At 32.0% G+C, this 25,845-nt stretch overlaps 1 pseudogene; it reads right to left on the bottom strand.

The window, feature by feature from the left end:
* Window positions 1–1,454: 1,454 nt before the first annotated feature.
* LOC108451138 (serine carboxypeptidase-like 44) lies at window positions 1,455–25,476 on the bottom strand (annotated as a pseudogene).
* Between the last annotated feature and the right edge of the window lie 369 nt (window positions 25,477–25,845).

Raw genomic sequence — 25,845 nt, 5'->3', positions numbered from 1 at the left:
GTCACATATGTTTCATCAACTCATCAGGGTCACAGAATAGAAGCACTCAAATCCATTGTTCCTACTAATTTGTACTTTTAGTTACACATTATTCATTAGTTAATGCAAATTGATAGTATTCATCAACAATAAAATACTTTAACAATCATAATATTTTCATATCAAAACATTGAACTTTGCCATATGAACTTACCTGGACTAATTTGTAAAAGTCGTAGAAATTCAGGGACTATTCTTGAATTTTCTCCTTTCCACGATTCAGTTCGTTTTCTTGATATGATGTAAAATATGAAAAACCAGCTTTCTCCAGACCTTCTATGGCGTTTTAGCTGAGAAAATATGAAGAAATGTCTAGATTTTTCAATTACATCATTATTTAACTATTAACTTTTATGCTATTTCCAATTTTGCCCCTTGTTCACATTGTTTTCTTGCTTATTTCATACCCAAACCGTCCAGCCATTAACCTTTGGGTCTAATTGCTCTTTAAATCCATCTTTTTAAATACTTAAGCTATTTACTCACAATTTAACAAATTTTGCGCTATTTTCAATTTAGTCCTTTTTAATTAATTAGCCATCCAAACGTTAAAATTTTCTAACGAAACTTTAATACTAACTCAATGACACTCCATAAATATTTATAAAAATATTTATAGCTCGATTTTCAACTTTGAGGTCTCGATACCTCATTTTTGACCCGTTTGACCTAATAAATTCTTTTAATTCACTAATTTCACCATTTCACAAATTCTTCTAAATTCTTACTTGACTCATAAATATTAAATTACTATCTTGTTCAATCTTATTTGTCGAATTTAGTGATCTCAAATCACCATTTCCGACACCAATGAAAATTAGGCCGTTACATTATGAAAGTTGATTTTCATGACAACGTTAATGTAACTCTTCGGACTTGGTCTAGATGCTTTGGTCGGGTTTAGGTTGTTACATTTAGTGGTATCAGAGCCAGGTTAGTCAACACTCGGGCTTTGCTTTCGGCCCATAATGTGTGATAAAAGGTAGTTAAATGAAAATACGATATCTAAGTTACTCTAAAACTGATTTTCTTGTACATGACCGAGCCTACGATGCCGAACCTGTAAGTATCTCTGTGTTATTATGATGATTAACGGAAACACTGTAGTGATTATACAAAATGTGTAATAGCTCAAATTTGACCAGGCCCTTAACTAAATAAATAAAATAGAAACAAAAAAATAAATGTTTATTTATTTTAAAAGTCCATTCAAAAATAAACAGTCCATGTTGCAAAGCCCAAATAGTGGGCCCAAAATCAAACATCTCAGACCCGTTTATCCGGATACCACCTAGTAGGCCTAAGGCTACCTAGTGGACCCACTTACAACCTTAACCCAAATACACCCGAAGCCCAGACTTAAACTAGACCCAAACAACAGAGGCCCAAAAACCTAAAATTATCAGCTAGGGTTTTCAACCCCAGCTTTTTCCCCTAGCGTCGCAACAGGTTCTGGAAGGTTCGGGGAGCGTCTGTCCAGCTCCCCAATCGAGGCCATCACTCAAGGCTCTGCCTCCATAATCAGCGCCTGACCAACACTGTGAATCCACACAAGCACAGTCATTGCCGGATTCCTCGATTATACCTGCAAAAGAAGGAAAGAAACACAGCAGCAAACAAAACAAATATGGAAGAAAATAAAAAGGTTTCTTTCCAAAAATGTAATAGCAACAGTGGCTATAAAAGCCCGAATTAAAACAGTGTAAAGGACCCCTTTTTTTTTTTACAGAATAGAAATATACTTGTAAAATCCCGAATTAGGGCCTAATCAGAATAGTGGTTTTGTGACCACAAATCCGAGATAGAAATAATTATTTTATAATTATTTTTATGTTTATGATATGATTTCATAATTTTGTGAAAATTTCGTGAAGAAATTTTTGGCATAACGAGTTTAATTTAAAGTTAGGGACTAAATCGAATAAGTTGCAAAACTTGCATTCTAGAAGTTTTTAGTATGAAATTGCTTTGAAATATTAATTAGGAGGTCTTAAATGGTACTATGACCAATTTTAAGTTCATGGACAAAATTAGGACATGGAAGGAATTTTTTTGAAAGTTTAGTAAGGAGGGGCATTTTGGTCATTTGGATATTAAGTGAAATAAAAAGGGCTTAATCAGTAAAAATACCTAATAGTCATAAGTACATGTTAGAGTGTGAATTTGATGTTGCCATAGAAGGAAAAATGATCAGCATGTCATAAAACATAAGAATAAGGGATGAAGTTTAATTCCCGAGCCTAGGGGCAAAAGTGTAATTATGCAAAAGTTTAGGGGCAAAAATGTAATTTTACCAAAGTTTGTATTAAATGCTGTTTTGATGAATGTATGTATTAAATAAGATTAATTTGGCATTATAGATCAAGAGAAACGAGATTCAAGTCGCGATCGAGGGAAAAACAAAGTTTACAAAGAATAGGCTCGATTGCTAATAATTTTGTACCGAGGTAAGTTCATGTGTAAATGTAGTAACATAATTGTCATTTTAAGCAATTTAATGTTGTTTATATGATATGATGCTGATTATTATTATGAAAAATTATGTTTTGTGGTTATTGTTGAATAATATGTAATTATGTGAATTACTTGATGAGTATGAACTATCACCGAAGTATCGATTTCGATATTCCGTGGAAGATGAAAAAGATGTGTGATCGAGGAAAATGCCCGTTTGAACCTTGGGAATAGATTAGAATACAAGTGACATGTCACTAGGATGGTTGAGTTCCGAACTCGTTGAGTTCCGAACTCGTTGAGTTGAGTCCGAGTTCGTGAGATGTAACTAGGCATCAGAGCTTGTTGAGTTGGGTCCGACTTCACTTATGGGCGGGTTACTTGGTAGCTTGGCTACATAAGTTCTGCAGGCTATTGAGTTTGTCTAGCTGCGGGTATGGCTCTTATGTTCATGAGATCCGCGTATTCGAATTATATTCCGATGTGTTCAACGGGTGAATCTTAAGTGAGTAAGAAGAAGGCCTAAAACGAAGGTGACATGTTGGTAAGTGCGGTAAATGAGAAAATTTGACAGGTATGTGCTTAAACCCTCGGGTTGAAAACTTGGTATGATGAAATCGTAGAAAGATATTAAAAGTAAATGAAACATGAATGTCCTGGTGTTGTTTATGCAAATGATGTTTTATGTGAGACTGTGTGATTATGTTACTTGCTATTTGCATGTGAACTTACTAAGCATTTGTGCTTACTTCCTCCTTTTCTTTCATTGTAGTTTTGACAAGCCGGCTTAAGAATCGGGATAGGTCGAAGACTCGTTCACACTATCCGAAGGCTTAAATTGGTAAAATGGCTTGTGTATTTTGAATGTGGCATGTATGGCAAAACACTCACTTTGTGTAATTGATCTTATGATACGGCTATGGTTTGGTAAGGAAAGGGTTTGTAAATGATTAGCCATTGGAATGGCCAATCTAAGTCATATTTGATGTTATGTATGTTTAAAATGCTATTTAGTCCATGAAAATCCTTAGTAAAGTGAAATTTGCCATAAAACAGAATCTGGCAGCAGCAGTGATGTAAATTTGAAAAATCACTAAAAATAGTAGAAATGGAATTAAATGATGAGTAAGTTATGAAATTTAAGCTTAATTAGTCTATTTTAATATGGATTGAACAAAATAGGTATATAAATTATATTTTATGAGATATTTGAATTTTTGTGAAACAGGGCTAGAGTGATTTCTAGATCCCCTGTTCTGAATTTAAAAATTCATCATAAATTGTAAAAAAATAATTACAAGTCATGATTTATATTTACAGATTCCTTATTGAGTCTAGTTTTAAGAGAAACAAACTTAATAGTCATTGAAATTTTGTACAGAGAGATATCTGATTCGTAATATACAGAGGTCAGAGCAGTTGAACCCTGAAATGGGGGAGAATTTAACTAATAAAATGTACTAATTAGCTTGACCAAAAATTCTAGAAAAAAATTATTATATATATATATATGAGTCTAGTTTCATGGAAAATTTACGGAATTGGATTTCAAGTTTTGGAACTCGAGATATGAATTTTTAAGCGACTGTGACGCAGATTGCTAGCTTGACTGGAAATTTTAAAAATAAATTGTTTGAGCTGTTTAAGTAATGAATTAAGTCTGTTAACACTTCGTGTTCGACTCCGGCAACGGTCTCGGGTATGGGGGGTTACATTTGGTGGTATCATAGTAGGTTTAGTCGGTTCTCGGACTACGTGTTGTATGTACGGATTTTGCTATACATGCCATATGTATAAATTGTGATAGTGTGATGACTTCTGACCTTTTTAAATGATTTTTTTATATATAGTAAATGGATCCCAATCCAGCTGTGGCAGATGAAGTAGAGAGTAATGTGCCAGCTCCATTTGAAGGGGCGTGCGACTGAAAATCCACCCCTTACTGTTGGTCAGGGAGGAGGAGAAAGGGATCGGGAAGCCTTTCTCCAGATGATGAGTGCCTGGTATACTGAGTTCGTTCGTACGAACCCGAATGCACAACCTCCCCCACCTCCCCCAATTCCTCAACCTATACCCCCGATGCGTCAGGGTATGGATATGATAAAATTTCACAAAACTCCAGTTGATAGAATTCGTAAACAAGGGGCCGAAGAATTTAGGGTAAATATTGATGATGATGCCGAGAAAGCAGAGTCCTGGCTTGAAAATTCTATCCGGGTATTTGATGAATTATCTTGTACACCTGAAGAATGTTTGAAATGTGTTGTATCTTTGTTGAGGGATTCAGCCTATAATTGGTGGAAGACTTTGATTTCGGTGGTACCGAAAGAGAAGATAACCTAGGAATTCTTTCAAGAAGAGTTTCAGAAGAAATATATTAGTGAAAGATTTATTGATCAGAAATGTAAAGAGTTTCTTGAGCTGAAGCAACGTAATATGACAGTCACAGAATATGAAAGAGAGTTTGTTCGATTGAGTAAGTATGCCAGAGAATATGTTCCTACAGAGGCCAAGATGTGCCGACGATTTGAAGACGGGCTCAACGAAGACATCAAGGTATTTGTTGGGATCCTTGAACTAAAAGAAATGGTGGTACTTGTCAATCGAGCTTGCAAAGCTGAAGAACTACTTAAGGAAAAGAAAAAGGTAGAATCTGAGACACGAAATTGGAAGAAAAGACCAATGTGTAATGCACCCTTACAGCAACCCGGAAAGTCAAGAAATATGAATCTTGTCCCCAAGTTTCAGCTGGGCAATCATATGGGAATTTTAAGAAGCAAAATGTGGGTCCTAAGTTCTAAACTACTTCGGCAGCCGGTGTAGGGAACTCGAGATTTGTTAAACCCGAGTGCCAGTGGTGCGATAGAAATCATTTTGGTCCGTGCAAAGCAAATGAATGTTTTCGATGTGGTTTTCCGGATCATTTTATTAGAGACTGCCCAGAGAGAGCTGAGAAAGAAAAATTTCAGTATACAAAAGCAAGTGGTGCGGATTCGAGGGGAAGGTATCCAAGAAAAGCTAGGAGTGAAGCAAGCAGTAATAATGTAGCCAGAGATGCAGCAGTTAGACCTGAAGGAAGGGCTCCGGCTAGAACTTATGCTATTAAAGCGCGTGAAGATGCTTCCTCACCCAATGTGATTACTGGTATATTTTTTCTTTATGATGTTAATGTTATTGCTTTGATTGATCCCGATTCTACTCATTCATATGTAATCATGAAACTGGTGTCTAGCATGAATATACCTGTTGAGAACACAGAATTTATAATTAGAGTGTAGAATCCGTTAGGCAAATGTGTGATAGTTGATAAAGTATGCAAGAAATGTCCTTTAATGATTCGGGGTCATTACTTTCCGGCTGACTTGATGTTGTTGTTGTTTGATGAGTTTGATGTTATTTTGGGTATGGATTGGTTGACGTTGCATGATGCTATAATAAATTGCAAAGAAAAGGTTATAGAATTAAAGTGTGAAAATAGTGAAACTCTGCGGGTTGAATCAGATAAATCAAAGGCATTGTCTAGTGTGATTTCTTCAATGTCGGCTCAAAGATATTTGTGAAAGGGTTATGAAGCTTATTTGGCGTATGTAATTAATACAAAAGAAGTTGAAAAGAAAGTTGAATTAGTACCGGTTGTGTGTGAATTTGCGGATGTATTTCCAGAAGAATTGTCGGGTTTGCCTCCAGTCAGGGAAATAGATTTGGTATTGATTTGATACCAGGAACAGCTCCGATCTCGATTGCTCCATATAAAATGGCACCAATAGAGTTAAAAGAGTTAAAGTCGCAGTTGTAAGAGTTGACTGATAAAGGCTTTATGAGACCGAGTTGTTCACCTTGGGGTGCTTCCGTGTTATTTGTGAGAAAGAAGGATGGTTCTATGACGTTGTGTGTTGATTATCGGCAGTTAAACAAGGTGACAATCAAAAACAAGTATTCGTTGCCAAGAATTGATGATTTGTTTGATCAGCTAAAAGGAGTGACATGGTTTTCAAAGATTGACTTGAGATCTGGGTATTACCAGCTACGAGTAAAAGAGTCGAATGTGCCTAAAACTACTTTTAGAACAAGGTACAGTCATTATGAATTTTTAGTTATGCCATTCGGGTTGACAAATGCACTTGCTGTGTTTATGGATTTAATGAATCGCATATTTCGACCATACTTGGACAAATTTGTTGTGGTGTTTATAGATGATATTTTAATTTATTCAAAAGATGTGACAGAAAATGCTGAGCATTTGAGGATAGTTTTGCAAACTTTGAAAGATAAGCAGCTGTATGCTAAATTTAGTAAAAGTGAATTTTGGCTCCGGGAAGTTGGATTTTTGGGTCATATTGTTTCAGGTGATGGTATACGGGTTGATCCTAGTAAAATTTCAGCCATTGTTGATTGGAAACCATCAAAAAATGTAACCAAAGTTAAAAGTTTCTTGGGGCTAGCTGGGTATTATCGGTGGTTTGTAAATGGATTTTCTATAATTGCTGCTCCTATGACTAGACTACTCCGAAAGAATGTTAAATTTGAATGGACGGAAGAATGTCAACAGAGTTTTGAAGAATTAAAATAGTTATTAATAGAGGCACCAGTGTTAGTACAGACCGAATCAGGTAAAGAATTTGTGGTGTATAGTGATGCTTCTCTAAATGGTTTGGGTGTGTACTTATGCAAGAAGGAAAAGTGGTGGCTTATGCTTGAGGCGTTAAAACCTCATGAGAGGAATTATCCTACTCACGATTTGGAATTGGCTGCGGTGGTGTTTGCTTTGAAGATTTGGCGACATTATTTGTATGGTGAAAAGTGCCGGGTATATACCGACCACAAAAGTCTTAAGTACTTGATGGCACAAAAAGACTTGAATTTGAGACAGCGAAGATGGTTGGAGTTATTGAAAGACTATGAGCTTGTTATTGATTATCATCCGGGAAAAGCGAATGTGGTTGCCGATGCTTTAAGCAGAAAGTTGTTGTTTGCTTTGAGAGCTATGAACACTCAGTTGAAAATGTCAGATGATGGTTCGATTCTAGCAGAGTTAAGAGCAAGACCGATGTTTTTACAAGAGATTTCTGATGCTCAGAAAAATGATCAAGATTTGCAAGCCAAGAGAAAGCAGTGTGAAGCTGATACGGGATCAAATTTTAGAATCGGTTCTGATGGTTGCTTGATGTTTAAAAATTGGATTTGTGTACCGAAAAATGATGAATTCATTCAAAAGATTTTGCATGAAGCACATAATGGCTGTTTGGCGATTCATCCGGGCAGTACGAAAATGTATAATGACTTGAAGAAAATGTACTGGTGGAGTGGAATGAAAAGAGATATTTCTGAATTTGTATCAAAATGCTTAATTTGTCAACAGGTGAAAGCTGAACACCAAGTGCCTTCGGGATTATTTCAACCTATTATGGTTCCTGAATGGAAATGGGATCGGATTACAATGGATTTTGTTTCAGGGTTGCCATTGACTCCAAGAAGGAAAGATGCAATCTGGGTAATAGTTGACAGATTAACTAAGTCGGCTCATTTTATCCCGGTACGTATGGATTATTCTCTTAACAAGTTGGCTGAACTGTATGTTAGAGAAATTGTTAGACTACACGGAATACCATTGTCGATCATTTCTGATAGAGATCCGAGGTTTACCTCGCAGTTTTAGCAAAAGTTGCAAGACGCGTTAGGTATGAAGTTAAATTTCAGTACTGCTTTCCATCCACAAACTGATGGGCAATCAGAGAGAGTAATTCAGATTCTTGAAGATATGCTTAGATGTTGTGTATTGGAATTTCAAGGAAGTTGGGAAAGATATTTATCGTTGGTAGAATTTGCTTACAATAATAGTTATCAGACGAGTTTAAAGATGGCACCTTATGAAGCATTGTATGGTCGTAAGTTTCGAACGCCTTTGTATTGGACTAAACTCAAGGAAAATCAGATTTATGGAGTTGATCTAATAAAAGAAACCAAAGAAAAGGTGAAAGTGATTCGAGATTGTTTGAAAGCAGCTTCAGATAGACAGAAATCTTATGCGGATTTGAAACGAAGGGAAATCGAGTTTCAAGTTGGTGATAAGGTATTTTTGAAAGTGTCTCCATGAAAGAAAGTCCTTAGATTTGGACGGAAGGGTAAGTTAAGTCCGCGTTTTATTGGACCATATGAAATAATTGAAAAAGTTAGACCGGTAGCATATCGGCTAGCATTACCACCTGAATTAGAGAAGATTCATGATGTGTTCCATGTATATATGTTACGTCGGTATCGTTCGGATCCTTCACATATAATTTCACCGACAGAAATTGAACTACGGCCGGATATGACTTATGAAGAAGAACCGATTAAGATTTTAGCTCGAGAAGTCAAACAATTAAGAAATAAAAGTGTCGCTCTCGTGAAAGTATTGTGGCAAAAGCACAGGGTAGAAGAGACTACATGGGAACTAGAAGAAACTATGAGAAACCAATACCCACACCTGTTTACCGGTAAGATTTTCGAGGACGAAAATTCTTAAAGGGGGGAGAGTTGTAATATCCCGAATTAGGGCCTAATTGGAATAGTGGTTTCGTGACCACAAATCTGAGATAGAAATAATTATTTTATAATTATTTTGATGTTTATGGTATGATTGCATAATTGTGTGAAAATTTCGTGAAGAAGTTTTTGGCATAACGAGTTTAATTTAAAGTTAGGGACTAAATCGAATAAGTTGCAAAACTTGCATTCTAGAAATTTTTAGTATGAAATTGCTTTGAAATATTAATTAGGAGGTCTTAAATGGTACTTTGACCAATTTTAAGTTCATGGACCAAATTAGGACATGGAAGGAATTTTTTTGAAAGTTTAGTAAGGAGGGGCATTTTGATCATTTGGATATTAAATGAAATAAAAAGGGCTTAATCAGTAAAAATACCTAATAGTCATAAGTACATGTTAAAGTGTGAATTTGATGTTGCCATAGAAGGGAAAAATGATCAGCATGTCATAAAACATAAGAATAAGGGATGAAGTTTAATTCCCGAGCCTAGGGGAAAAAGTGTAATTATGCAAAAGTTTAGGGGCAAAAATGTAATTTTTCCAAAGTTCGTATTAAATGCTGTTTTGATGAATGTATGTATTAAATAAGATTAATTTGGCATTATAGATCAAGAGAAACGAGATTCAAGTCGCGATTGAGGGAAAAACAAAGTTTACGAAGAATAGGCTCGATTGCTAATAATTTTGTATCGAGGTAAGTTCATGTGTAAATGTAGTAACATAATTGTCATTTTAAGCAATTTAATATTGTTTATATGATATGATGCTAATTATTATCATGAAATATTATGCTTTGTAGTTATTGTTGAATAATATGTAATTATGTGAATTACTTGATGAGTATGAACTATCACCGAATTATCGATTTCGATATTCCGTGGAAGACGGCAAAGATTTGTGATCGAGGAAAACGCCCGTTTGAACCTTGGGAATAGATTAGAATACAAGTGACATGTCACTAGGATGGTTGAGTTTCGAACTCGTTGAGTTGAGTCCGAGTTCGTGAGATGTAACTAGGCATCCGAGCTCGTTGAGTTGAGTCCGAGTTCACTTATGGATGCGAACGCCCAAGCTCATTGAGTTGAGTTTGAGTTCACTTATGGGCGGGTTACATGGTAGCTTGGCTACATAAGTTTCGCAGGCTATTGAGTTTGTCTAGCTGCGGGTATGGCTCTTATGTTCATGAGATCCGCGTATTCGAATTACATTCCGATGTGTTCAATGGGTGAATCTTAAGTGAATAAGAAGAAGGCCTAAAACGAAGGTGACATGTTGGTAAGTGCGGTAAATGAGAAAATTTGAAAGGTATGTGCTTAAACCCTCGGGTTGAAAACTTGGTATGATGAAACCGTAGAAAGATATTAAATGAAAATGAAACATGAATGTCTTGGTGTTGTTTATGCAAATGATGTTTTATGTGAGATTGTGTGATTATGTTACTTGCTATTTGCATGTGAACTTACTAAGCATTTGTGCTTACTCCCTCCTTTTCTTTCATTGTAGTTTTGACAAGCCGGCTTGAGAATCGGGATAGGTCGAAGACTCGTTCACACTATCCGAAGGCTTAAATTGGTAAAATGGCTTGTGTATTTTGAATGTGGCATGTATGGCAAAACACTCACTTTGTGTAATTGGTCTTATGATATGGCTATGGTTTGGTAAGGAAAGGGTTTGTAAATGATTAGCCATTGGAATGGCCAATCTAAGTCATATTTGATGTTATGTATGTTTAAAATGCTATTTAGTCCATGAAAATCCTTAGTAAAGTGAAATTTGCCATAAAACAGAATCTGACAGCAGCAGTGATGTAAATTTGAAAAATAACTAAAAATATTAGAAATGGAATTAAATGATGAGTAAGTTATGAAACTGAAGCTTAATTAGTCTATTTTCATATGGATTGAACAAAACAGGTATATAAATTATATTTTATGAGATATTTGAATTTTTGTGAAACAGGGCCAGAGTGATTTCTAGATCCCCTATTCTGACATTAAAAATTCATCATAAATTGTAAAAATAATATTAGAAGTCATGTTTTACATGAACAAATTCCTTATTGAGTCTAGTTTTAAGAGAAACAAACTTCATAGTCATTGAAATTCTGTACAGAGAGATATCTGATTCGTAATATACAGAGGTCAGAGCAGTCGAACCCTGAAACATGGGAGAATTTAACTAATAAAATGTACTAATTGGCTTGACCAAAAATTCTAGAAAAAAATTAGTAAATAGATATATGAGCCTAGTTTTATGGAAAATTTACGGAATTAGATTTTGAGTTTCAGAACTTGAGATATGAATTTTTAAGCGACTGTGACGCAGATTACTAGCTTGACTGGAAATTTTAAAAATAAATTATTTGAGCTGTTTAAGTAATGAATTAAGTCTGTTAACACCTCATGTTCGACTCCGGCTACGGTCTCGGGTAGGGGGCGTTACAATACTCACAGATATTCATTCAAAAAATACCAACAATCTCTCAAAAGGTGATTTAATCGCATATCTCGTGCTTTATTTTGAACATATATGAACTGTTCTAGCATATACAAGTAAGGATCTAAGGGAAAAGGGGTTACTTGTGGAAGGACGAGAGTTTTTAATCCTTCAGACCATCGTGTACGATGGCGCGTGAGGCGTGTGTGCAAGCACTGCACCCTGGCCGGAGGCCAGGGCCGGGGACCTCTCTCTTCCCTTCTGCAGAGCATTTCAGGACTTTTTTTTTTTAGACCGGTGTTAAAATGAATTTTTTAAGCTGCAAAATTGGCTTATATAACCTCTTTGAAACGACATCGTTTCTGCTTAACTTAATAAGCTCAAAACGGTGTCGTATTAAGCCATAGGATCCGCGCGTTGACCCGATTACCCAGGGAGGATCCGCGTGTTTTTTAGAATTGGGTTAATTACCCAATCAGTCCTTCCACCTCTTTTAATTTATAATTAAGTTTTATTATATTTTTAATTTGGCCCTAATATTTTACAATTGTTTCAATTTAGTCCCAACGGTTATTAAATCACATTATGGAAAACGGGACCATTTTGGGAATAGGGCAATTTGCCCAGTGAGTCCCTTTTGTTTTACGCGCGTTTTAATTGGGACCCTAATTCAGTTCTATTTCTTTTGAATTATACTGTAATTTTCTTTGAACTTTAAATTTAGCCCTATATATTTATTTTATTACTATATATATATATATATATATATATATTTCATATATTATTATTTGTTTTATTTTTAACCTTGCTTTTATATTATATATTGTAAGATTATTTTATTATATATATTAATATTATTTATTATCTATTACTTTTCACAAATTATTATTATTATTTTACATCATTATTTTTTATATTATTATTATATTTTTACTTGTATTACAAATTTATTAATTATTTATATATATTGTTTTTACATATATACTTTCATTATTATATTATATCTATTATATTTCTTATTTTCTATATATATAAATTATATTTTATTATATAAAATTTTATTATATTTTTATTTTTATTCTATATTACTTATCATTTTTTATATATGTTATGTATATCATATATAATCTATTAGATTATTTATGTTTATATTATTCATTATATTATTTAAAATTTGTAAATTTGTAAATTAAATTATATTTTTAACTCATATTATAAACATATTAAATTATTAATTATTTATTTATTATGTATTATTCTACTTTAAAATGATATTTTTATATTATGTGTTATTTTATAAATTCTTTTACATACTTTTATTTTATATATTTTTAAACCCCATATATTTTATATATAATTATTATTCTTTTATAAATATTTTGTTATTATGTTTTATATATTGTATAGCAAGTACTATTTTAAAATTATTATTAAATATTATGTCTTTATTTGTGTTATATGTATATTTTGTTAACAATAACTCATTTCATTTTTTATATATTGTATATATCATGTGTTATATGTTATTTTATATTTATTATTTGATATTACATTTCATGAATATGTACATTGATATTGTATTACTCTTTTTGTATATCATGCATTATTTAATTATTACTTTTTGTATATCATGCATTATTTAATTACTACTTGTATGTTTGTATGTTTTGTTTATTCATTCTCAATACATGCTATATATATATATCTTTGCATGCATATTGTTAATATTTGCTATATATGTATATTATTTTATATGTATGTATCTAATGCACGATCTTTATATTATTGCCATCATTTTGTTTAAATGCATGTATTATTTACCTACTACAATAATATGTTACTATGTATGATTTGTAATGCAATACAATTCCCCATGCATCATTTTTTTAAAAAAAACAAGGCTCCAAAGTTTTCAAAAAATATAAAGGCAATGCTTGGTGTTTGGAAATTTCGAGAAAGTATTGCCTTAACTTATTGGGTTGCAACTTTTCTCGTTGAGTTCGAATAATCAAATACCCTTCTAAGTTTTTAAATGTTTTCAAAATGTAAGCAACTGTCTTGGAATTGCAAAGCAATATGTCCTAACTTACTGGATGTGGCGTTTTGTTATTTCGAGATAGAGATTTCTAAAAAGCTAACTTAGTGTCAATACTTTGATACGAGTGAACTCCAATTTACAAAATCAAAATATTTTAAAGAGGATTACATCTTAAAAGTTTTAAATTTCTGACATTAGAAACACTTGGTAATCAATTAGGTACCAATTTTTTGGGCGTTACGAAGGTGCTAATCCTTCCTCGTACGTAACCGACTCCTGAACCCATCTTATGATTTCGTAGACCAAGACTAATGATTTTAAAACAAAATGTTTTAAAGGTGATCCAATCACACCTAAAAAGATTGGTGGCGACTCCCGTTTTCGTTTTTCTTAAAGTCGATTCCCATTTTCCAAAACTCGATTTAAAAATGGTCTCGACAAAATGCATATAACAAAACTGTAAGAGGTGTTTGGAAATGTTCAAGCATTAATCAATTTATTTTCTCTGGCAAAAAATCTTGTTTCAAAAGGATTAATAAAAATACTTACTCATATTGGGTTTTGCTATTTAGAGATCTCTTTATTTGTTGATTTCATGTATAAAATTTGAAAAAAAAAATTGTTGAATGATTTTGTTAAAATAATAATTATTTTTTTATATCGATGATTTAACTAATTATATTATTTCATAATATAAAATTTATGATGTTCATGCATCATAAAATAATACATATCACAATAAATGGTTACAACGACAAGTCTTATTATGGTGAATGATGGATTCAACATGAGTCATGACCGTGTGCTTCATAAGTTTCATCACCAATCTTCAGTGCATCCAATTAATTGCGAAAGTTGAGAAAATAGAAAAAGCTTGAGATGGTCGAGAAGAGGTAACATGATGATTACCTCCTTTCACCGTTAAGAATTTTAGTAAGTCCCCAAACTCATACTTCAACCCTCCTTCTGTTAAATATTTATCATTAATTTTATTAAATTAAGAAAGAAAATTGATAGATATAAATAGTGTTATTTTGAGTTGGTTTATTCAATAAGAAAAAACTCATTTCAATGTTCAATATATATGAAATGCTGCAAATTTATTTTCTTCTAATAAATGATTACTTTTAAACTACCAAATCTTATCCCAAGCCTACCTATTGGCTCAACTAAATAATTAGAAAATATAAAATATGTATAAATTAAAATTTTCACATTTAAATAAAAATTCAGGACAAGTTGTCTAAATTTTTTGAAAAATATTGTCCACGGCCTAGCATGTATTGGCCAAGCCTATTGAACTAGGTAGGTAGCATGAGCTTGCCTTGAAAGTGCTAATAAAGCCAATCGAGTCAACACTTAAAATCTCTTATTCAAGTTTAAACCCAAACTAGGTAATCATACCAGAGGGATAGTTTGATACTTAAATATATCTAATCATAATATAAAAAAGGAAGCTAATATATATATATATATATATATATATATAATTAAATGAGTAAACATAAAACCTTGGTTCTAAAACTCCATGTTTCCTCTTTTGTTAACTTGATGTTTAACTCCTCAGCCAACTTTTCGAAATGTTGTAAGGTTCCCTCGGTCGGTATTATACCATCTTGATCTCCACTATAACATGGTAATCATATTAATAAAATAAAATAAAAACATCAGACAAATGGCATGAGAATTTCTTTTCAAAATAGTTCACTTTGATTTTTCATACTTAGTTAACTTAATTCAAGAAAGTATTGGAAAGAAAAGCATGGCATACAAATACAATACCAACCTGAATATTGTAATGGGAACAGATTGTTGAAGAAGGTTTTTAAGCGTAGGAAGCATGTCAAGGTCCTTATCAGCTTCGTTGTATTTAAAATTAGCTCTAAATAAATAAGAGTCGCATATAATGAAAATTTTAAGGTTAACAAATTTTACACAACATTCACCTCAATAAAACAAGTAATTTATTTATTTTTCTTAAGAAAGAGGTGAAAATATGGAGATAGAAAAATTTACCGCGAGTCTTAAATTTCGAATTTAAAATAATTTCTAAAAGTAATTATATGAACATATCGGGAAAAAAGTTCATTTTGTTTCAAAATTTAGGGAAAACTTACGTGAAGCAACCACGCCATCTATCGACAAGTTGGTTCGGTTCCGTGGAAAGCCTTTTGAACTTCTGGGATATTAAAGTAAAATTGCACCCTTAATGAAAGGCACATGTCTACTTCTGTGCTAACTATAGGAACCTAGACCAAAATATAAAGTTTTATGTTTTTGATATAACCAATATAAGAAACATACCACAAAATTAATTTTACTCAATTGATTAGTTAATTCGATTCTATAGGAACTTATGTTAGTTGTAGTTTCAAATCTAAGTAAAGTAAGAGGAATGTAAAGAAATAAATGAAAACCTGTTTTGTTAAGTTCAAATTTAGCTCATTTTCAGTGCAAGGGGGGCGAAAGACATCAAATAGCTTCTGCGGGGAGTAATTATGAGCATCGGTCTTGAAAGCAGCCAAATCGGCCTCGAACACAAGGTTTTTGCATTTTGCGCTCCAAGTGGTTTTGATGCTAGAAAAGTAATTATTTTCATCAATGGCATTGCATTCTTTCTTGATTTCATTATACAATGAGCTATTTATCATCTCCCGAGAGAAAAAGAAATCAATTTTTGCAATCTCGTCTAGCTTTTTACGAAGCATTGGGTTTCCCAACTGTTCAAAATAGTTACAATTAAAAAAAATAAAATAAAGTTCACAACAAAATCTTTAAATTAACATTGAATTGAACCTAAGCATGTTTCTTTGGAGAGTTGAGTTGCAACACATGTTATTTCATTCTATATGGGCCCAATAAAGTTCCTAAAAGTATTTCAGGATTATTTAAAACTTTTATGTTAGTGCGATATGAATTTAAATAAAAATTTATTGTCTATGATGTCAAGAATGAACAATAATCAAAGTCATAATGATTTGATCCTAAACGTAGAAGTCGGTATCCTAATCCAATCTAATAAATCCAAGCCTTCTCGAATTAGGCAAGTTACTCAACCATGAACATTTCTCACTAATCCTTCTATGCAAATTTATATTAAAGTGGAAATAAATTTGATTGATTAGAATCTGTTTTACTTACAACCAATCCTCCGAGATTAAATTTGGATTGCTTGGATTGCTTGTTGTCGTCGAGCAAAGCATTAGCAAGATTTGGTACGAAGTGTCCTAAAAATAAAATCCACAAATTTAGTTGAAGTAATGAACATGTTATATTGTTTGTATTGTTGCATGGAGACTTATTCATAGCTGGTATTAAGTCGAGATAATTTGATTATTATGTGTTTATTCAATAATTAATTCGACATATTCAATTCAAGAAGTATGTTAAAAATAATTTATGAATTCATTTATATTTTTTTGAATTATTTTTAAAAAAACAATTGTTACTTTAATAAGAAATTTGATTAATTATTTGAGTTTGAATCTAAAAAATAATGATGCATGCTTGATATGTAAATAATAAAGTACAATATATATATATACATATATATATATATATATTAGAGAAAAAACTATATGCTAGAGATCACATTATATTTTGTTTCTCTAGTCATTAAGTATATTTTGGTGAATTAAAAATATGTTGATGTGCTACCAAATGAGAGAAAGAAAAACAAAAGAAATTGTTCACCTGCAAAACTTGATCCAGCCATATATAGATCTTTGGACTTGAAGACTGGATACTTTTCATACCATTTTTGCATGAATGTAAGTAATATTTTATCCACGAGGTGAGCCTTTCTATAGTAAGTGAGCCTTTCTACCATCATAAGCAAAATTCTTTCCATCCAATTCAATTTTGTATATCTTATACCCCTACCATCCACGAGGTGACTATCTTCATCTATAATGGTAGAAGTGTCCCTCAATACTCCCCACGCTCACCTTGAATTGTTCATCTATCTTCATGTCAAACAAATACTGCAATTCCCCATAACTATTGTAGAACAACTGCTTGGCTTCGTTACTCCATTAATCCAATATTTCCTTTAACTCTTGGAGGTTATTTTGCATCACACTAATGAGAGTGTAGTCCCATAATTCTGATGTGTATCCTTCGATGACACTATTTCCTTTTTCTATCTGGGTTTTCTTTGAGCAAGCACAAACGAAAGAGTTGTCCTCCACTTTATTAAGATATTCATTCCCCATTACAAAACTTTCTAACTCAGAAATTGAACCTTGAATCGACATCTTTTAATGATGAATGACATGCAATGTTAGCAAAATAAGAAAAACAAGTCAGTGTCACATATATAAAAAAATATAATAATAAGAACTTATAAAGTTAGGCACTAAAGGTCATCATCATACTACCTGGGGCAAGCACTTAAAGTTCACTATATGTAGTTCGGTTCTAAAGCAAGGGTACCTGAACCAGCAGATTCCTCGATCCTCACCAATTATAGGCTCATATGGACCAAGTTCGGTTCAGGGGGACACATTTCCCTATGGCCATGCGGAGATGAAAATCTCACGAAGACATAGGTACGGATGTATCCCGGAAGCAATCCACTAGCCCATGCGGAGGTGAAAACCTCACGAAAGCATAGCTTCTCACTCCCACTTACGGGTGTGACCATAACGGTCATGCAAATGCAATGTGTGCGTAAACAATAACAAACATATGCAACAAACACATGTAAAAAATGACGTATTTTAAAAATTTTCCAATTTTCTGACATTAAGACAGAAAATAATCAATTTTTGGCTTGACTCTCTTATAGGTCCCCAGTGGAGTCGCCAAGCTGTCGAAACCATTTTTTTAAAGAGTCGCCAAGCTGTCGAAACCATTTTTTTAAAGGGGTTTGAAAAACGGGGTTCGACTTTTTGAAAAATGAAAATGGGAGTCGCCACCAACCTTTTTAGGTGTGATTGGATCACCTTTATAAAACATTTTGGTCTATGAAATTCAAGAAAACAGGTTCGGGAGTCGGTTACGCACAAGGAAGGATTAGCACCCTCGTAACGCCACAAATTGGTACCGAATTGATTATTTATTGCCCTAATGTCGAAAATTTGGAAAGATTTTAAAACTTGAACAATTTAAAGTTGAAACTTGAGATTCCTTTGTTCCAAAAGTATACAAACATCACATCCAGCATGTTAGGACACGATGTTTTAAATCCTCGTAACTAAAATTATCTCATGATTTTCAAAATTTATTAAAAGGATATTTGGTTATTTAGTCAAACAAAAAATCACAACCAAACATATTAGGGCACTATTTCCTAATTTCTAAACACCAAACATTGCCTTATTTAAGAAAAACTTTTCAATTAAATGAAATATATATTTTTAAAACAATGAATAATATAGAATTTAATAAAAAATAGTTTGATATACTACTAAAATTATTAAAAAATAAAATATAAAAGAGAATTAAAAATCAATGAAATAGGGATTAAATCAAAATAACAAAAGGTTGAAAACAAAATGAACAAAGAATAAATAAGAACAAACCGTAGAAAATAAGAATGCAATAGGAGAGAAATTTGAGTGAATGCTCTTAAGAATTCTTATTGCTTCCCCAAAACTTAAGTGTGTTTACAATGAAGGAGAGGCCTCTATTTATAGTTGAGCCTTCCCAAATCCAACAATGAGATCAATTACATCAACGGTTAAGATTAAAGGATATCTACAAATTAAATATCCAAGATTACAAAATCATATCTTCTAAGATTGTATATCATATCTAAGATTGCAATCATATCTAAGATTGTACCATATCTAAGATTGCAATCATATCTAAGATTGTATCATATCTAAGATTGCATATCACATCTAAGATTGCATATCATTGAAGATTATATTTCCATATGAGTCAAACTTGTACATGGACCTTAAATCTTTTCAAGTAATGGGCCATTCGATCGGGCCAAATTATATTTATAATTCGGGACTGAACTTGGACTTCGTTTCTTTTTGGGGGTTTATTATTTTGTTTTGGACTTATTTACGGGCGGGCAAAATTGAGTGTCTACAAAAGTTAAACATGCTTTTAAATCACTAAAAAATTATGAATTAATCACGTAGGTAACGATATTGAATCAATGGTATCGATAATACTCATGGATGGTATCGATACCACCCTGAAAGTGGTACCAAAACAACATTTTGTTTTTCGCTTAAAACCAAAACCCAATAATTTATCGATACATTTCAAAAACTATATGTTTTATTTCCCCGAGTATCGATACTCGTGAGATGGTATCGATACCAAATTGTGTTACTAACTTCCTGTAGATTCGAAATATCAAAATGTATCATTTTTAAAACCTGAATATCGATACCTTTGCTCCAAACAATAAAATATAACATAATAAGGCATTAAATTCATTCTAACTAATAACTATTCAACATGCATCAATTACCTCATCAAACCATCGTCAAAATGACCAAAATGACAATTCAAAACATCAAAAATATATCCCAGCTGCAAGAATCATCCTGACAGGGTCTAAGTTTTTAAATCCTAAGAGCAATATGATCTGGCAGCTAGACTGCATTTCAGTAAATATGTCAAATTGACACTATATGGTGTGTAGGGTTGGATGGGTATTAAATGCCCTTAACGGTGTGTCGGGATGGTCGGAGATGGTGTGTAGCAGATGGGGGTAGGAATAACTGCATATGCTTCTGATATGTTCTGTATCTGAACTGGAACCATTACATTATATAGTCATTATGTTAATCCCTTGAATATTATCTGACTCTGATTGGAACTTGAGATTTGAGAACTTTTAATTAAATTGTGTTTCTAATTGAATCCATATTGATTACACACTAAATTCTCTAGTCACCTTGTGGTTAACTAAATTTTAGGTATGTAGTTCACGTATTTATTAGTGCTACGACTTTTCTAAGATTGTTGAACTGCCTGTTTGATTTAATGGTTTTTATGACTTGATATTGGGTTTATCTATACTTATGAAAGTTGATTTTCATGAAAACGTTAATGTAACTCTTCAGACTTGGTCTAGATGCTTTGGTCGAGTTTCGGTTGTTACATTTAGTGGTATCAGAGCTAGGTTAGTCAACACTCGGGCTTTGCTTTCGGCCCATAATGTGTGATAAAAGGTAGTTAAATGAAAATATGATATCTAAGTTACTCTAAAACTGATTTTCTAGTACATGACCGAGCCTACAACGCCGAACCTGTAAGTATCTCTGTGTTATTATGATGATTAACGGAAACACTATAGTGATTATACAAAATGCATATAACAAAACTGTAAGAGGTGTTTGGAAATGTTCAAGCATTAATCAATTTATTTGCGCAGGCAAAAAATCTTGTTTCAAAAGTATTAAGAAAAATACTTACGCATATTGGGTTTTGCTATTTAGAGATCTCTTTATTTGTTGATTTCATGTATAAAATTTGAAAAAAAAAATTGTTGAATGATTTTGTTAAAATAATATTTTTTTATATCGATGATTTAACTAATTATATTATTTCATAATATAAAAGTCATGATGTTCATGCATCATAAAATAATACATATCACAACAAATGGTTACAACGACAAGTCTTATTATGGTGAATGATGGATTCAACATGAGTCATGACCGTGTGCTTCATAAGTTTCATCACCAATCTTCAGTGCATCCAATTAATTGCGAAAGTTGAGAAAATAGAAAAAGCTTGAGATGGTCGAGAAGAGGTAACATGATGATTACCTCCTTTCACCGTTAAGAATTTTAGTAAGTCCCCAAACTCATACTTCAACCCTCCTTCTGTTAAATATTTATCATTAATTTTATTAAATTAAGAAAGAAAATTTATAGATATAAATAGTGTTATTTTGAGTTGGTTTATTCAATAAGAAAAACTCATTTCAATGTTCAATATATATGAAATGCTGCAAATTTATTTTCTTCTAATAAATGATTACTTTTAAACTACCAAATCTTATCCCAAGCCTACCTATTGGCTCAACTAAATATTTAGAAAATATAAAATATGTATAAATTAAAATTTTCACATTTAAATAAAAATTCAGGACAAGTTGTCTAAATTTTTTGAAAAATATTGTCCACGGCCTAGCATGTATTGGCCAAGCCTATTGAACTAGGTAGGTAGCGTGAGCTTGCCTTGAAAGTGCTAATAAAGCCAATCGAGTCAACACTTAAAATCTCTTATTCAAGTTTAAACCCAAACTGGGTAATCATATCGGAGGGTAGTTTGATACTTAAATATATCTAATCATAATATAAAAGGAAGCTAATATATATATATATATATATATATATATATATATAATTAAATGAGTAAACATAAAACCTTGGTTCTAAAACTCCATGTTTCCTCTTTTGTTAACTTGATGTTTAACTCCTCACCAACTTTTCCAAATGTTGTAAGGTTCCTCGGTCGGTATTATACCATCTTGATCTCCACTATAACATGGTAATCATATTAACAAAATAAAATAAAACATCGGACAAATGGCATGAGAATTTCTTTTCAAAATAGTTCACTTTGATTTTTCATACTTAGTTAACTTAATTCAAGAAAGTATTGGAAAGAAAAGCATGGCATACAAATACAATACCAACCTGAATATTGTAATGGGAGCAGATTGTTGAAGAAGGTTTTTAAGCGTAGGAAGCATGTCAAGGTCCTTATCGACCGTTGTATTTAAAATTAGCTCTAAATAAATAAGAGTCGCATATAATGAAAATTTTAAGGTTAACAAATTTTACACAACGTTTACCTCAATAAAACAAGTAATTTATTTATTTTTCTTAAGAAAGAGGTGACAATATGGAGATAGAAAAATTTACCGCGAGTCTTAAATTTCGAATTTAAAATAATTTATAAAAGTAATTATATGAACATATTAGGGAAAAAAAGTTCATTTTGTTTCAAAATTTAGGGGAAAACTTACGTGAAGCAACCCTGCCATCTATACGACAAGTTGGTTCGATTCCCGTGGAAAGCCTTTTGAACTTCTGGGATATTAAAGTAAAATTGCACCCTTAATGGAAGGCACATGTCTACTTCTGTGCTAACTATAGGAACCTGGACCAAAATATAAAGTTTTACGTTTTTGATATAACCAATAAAAGAAACATACCACAAAATTAATTTTACTCAATTGATTAGTTAATTCGATTCTATAGGAACTTATGTTAGTTGTAGTTTCAAATCTAAGTAAAGTAAGAGGAATGTAAAGAAATAAATGAAAACCTGTTTTGTTAAGTTCAAATTTAGCTCATTTTCAATTGCAAGGGGCGAAAGACATCAAATAGCTTCTGCGGGGAGTAATTATGAGCATCGGTCTTGAAAGCAGCCAAATCGGCCTCGAACACAAGGTTTTTGCATTTTGCGCTCCAAGTGGTTTTGATGCTAGAAAAGTAATTATTTTCATCAATGGCATTGCATTCTTTCTTGATTTAGTTATACAACGAGTTGTTTATCATCTCCAGAGAAAAAGAAATCAATTTTTGCAATCTCGTCTAGCTTTTTACGAAGCATTGGGTTTCCCAACTGTTCAAAAGAGTTACAATTAAAAAAAATAAAATAAAGTTCACAACAAAATCTTTAAATTAACATTGAATTGAACCTAAGCATGTTTACTGGAGAGTTGAGTTGCAACACATGTTATTTCTGTTCTATATGGGCCCAATAAAGTTCCTAAAAGTATTTCAGGATTATTTAAAACTTTTTATGTTAGTGCTGATACTGAATTTAAATAAAAATTTATTGTCAATGATGTCAGTAATGAACAATAATCAAAGTCATAATGATTTGATCCTAAACGTAGAAGTCGGTATCCTAATCCAATCTAATAAATCCAAGCCTTCTCGAATTAGGCAAGTTACTCAACCATGAACATTTCTCACTAATCCTTCTATGCAAATTTATATTAAAGTGGAAATAAATTTGATTGATTAGATACTGTTTTACTTACAACCAATCCTTTGAGATTAAATTTGGATTGCTTGGATTGCTTGTTGTCGTCGAGCAAAGCATTAGCAAGATTTGGTACGAAGTGTCCTAAAAATAAAAATCCACAAATTTAGTTGAAGTAATGAACATGTTATATTGTTTGTATTGTTGCATGGAGACTTATTCATAGCTGGTATTAAGTCGAGATAATTTGATTATTATGTGTTTATTCAATAATTAATTCGACATATTCAATTCAAGAAGTATGTTAAAAATAATTTATGAATTCATTTATATTTTTTTGAATTATTTTTAAAAAAACAATTGTTACTTTAATAAGAAATTTGATTAATTATTTGAGTTTGAATCTAAAAAATAATGATGCATGCTTGATATGTAAATAATAAAGTACAATATATATATATACATATATATATATATATTAGAGAAAAACTATATGCTAGAGATCACATTATATTTTGTTTCTCTAGTCATTAAGTATATTTTGGTGAATTAAAAATATGTTGATGTGCTACCAAATGAGAGAAAGAAAAACAAAAGAAATTGTTCACTGCAAAACTTGATCCAGCCATATATAGATCTTTGGACTTGAAGACTGGATACTTTTCATACCATTTTGCATGAATGTAAGTAATATTTTATCTGTAAGAAACAAATAATTGAAAAATATCAATATATATATATATATAATACCCAAACTATTTTATTTAATAACGAAGAATATACATTATGATCTTACTAGTGCTATCATCTCCGTTATTATAATCACTACTTGAGTTTGAATATGACCATCCGGATCCAATAGGGAGTCGATAAACAATAGATTTGACACTGAAACATATATTAGATGAACTTTATATAGATATGGAAATAGAAAAATATACATATATATAAGAAAGGCAATGCAATTCATTTGAACACGATGAAAACTAGACGTTCTGTAATATTTTATGGTTCTAACACATTTAATATTTTATTATAAATTTATATGGATATGAAAGAAATAACTATGAAACATGATATACTTACACACACAAAAAAAAAATTCAATAAAAAAATAATCATAGGAAATTAGACAACCTTTGTTCCAAGAAAAGGAATTTGTTTGGAGACCATGAGCATCTTTCGTAACAATGAAAGGACCAACACTTCCAAAGGCATCTCCAACTGAAGAACACCCTGGTCCTGAATAGTATTACACAACAGATTTTATTGTATGTGAGTAATCAAACAAACTTGTCGGCCAGGCTTAGGTAAAGCTAGAAAAATAGAGTAATGGTTTGATCTAATGTAACGACTAGTCTAATTCGACAAGTATTTAGTATATGTTTAAAGGTATGGCTTTTCAGATGAGTTAAAAAATGATAGTCATATCAAGGCTATAAATTTAGTGTTAGGGATGGACATAAACCTAAAACCTTTGCATGGAAACGGGCTAAATTGAATCTTTACTTTCTAACAAGGGCCAAAAGTGATAATGTTTCCATTCGAAGGGGCTAAAAGGGATTAAATTTAATTATAAATTTTTGGGAGAGGCTAAAAAAGAAATTGTAACATTGAACCGATGGGGCCGAAGCCCTAGCTTTCCCTTGGCTTTAACTTGCTCATGGTGAACTTTTTCTAACTCATTCATATAGGATACCTACTAGGAAATCCGCATAACATCATAAACTACACTAAAAGGAATTTAAAGAACTTAACCTCCAGTTAACCAAATTGTGAGGGGTTGAGTCAAGGGATCTTTCTCAGCTTCAACAAAATAGTAAAAAAGACTTCGACCATCAACATTTTCATCCACTTCAATATATCCAGCAAATTGCCTGAAATTAACATCTGGTTGTCCTGGCAATTTGCTTATCAAATCATTCGTTGGGAAGGCATTGGAATCAACTCCAATTAGAAGAAAAAGATAAAGAATACATATTACTCCTCGAAATTCCATTCGAAATGCTTCTAATATCAAAGAAATAAGGGTAACTAATGCTTATTGAATTCTTTACTTTCTAATGCTTAAAATTAATGGAGAGAGCTACCTTATATATAGTGTTTGTCTTTTTTAAACTAAATATGTTGTTTTAATAGTTAACATTTTGAAACCGTGAAACATAGGTTTCGAGTTGTCATTGTTTTTAGGCACTATTTTGTTTTGTTAGTTTTCCCAATAATTTTTTTTGTATGATGAATAACATTTATGAATTATAGGTTTACTTGATTTAAATATATTATAGGATATAACACCAACATATTCATTAATTATGAAAAACTTTTTTAAAAATAGCAAATTCATTCACAACCATGATTCCGGGTAACTAAAGAAATGAAAAGCAAATTTCTTTTTATTTTTTAAAATTCATATTTCAAATGTATTTTGAATT

Source organism: Gossypium arboreum, chromosome 5 (assembly GCF_025698485.1).
Source record: "Gossypium arboreum isolate Shixiya-1 chromosome 5, ASM2569848v2, whole genome shotgun sequence".
In the NCBI taxonomy this organism is placed as follows: domain Eukaryota; kingdom Viridiplantae; phylum Streptophyta; class Magnoliopsida; order Malvales; family Malvaceae; genus Gossypium; species Gossypium arboreum.
Note: the sequence above shows the minus strand (reverse complement) of the source record. Positions and strands in the feature narration are given on the sequence as shown.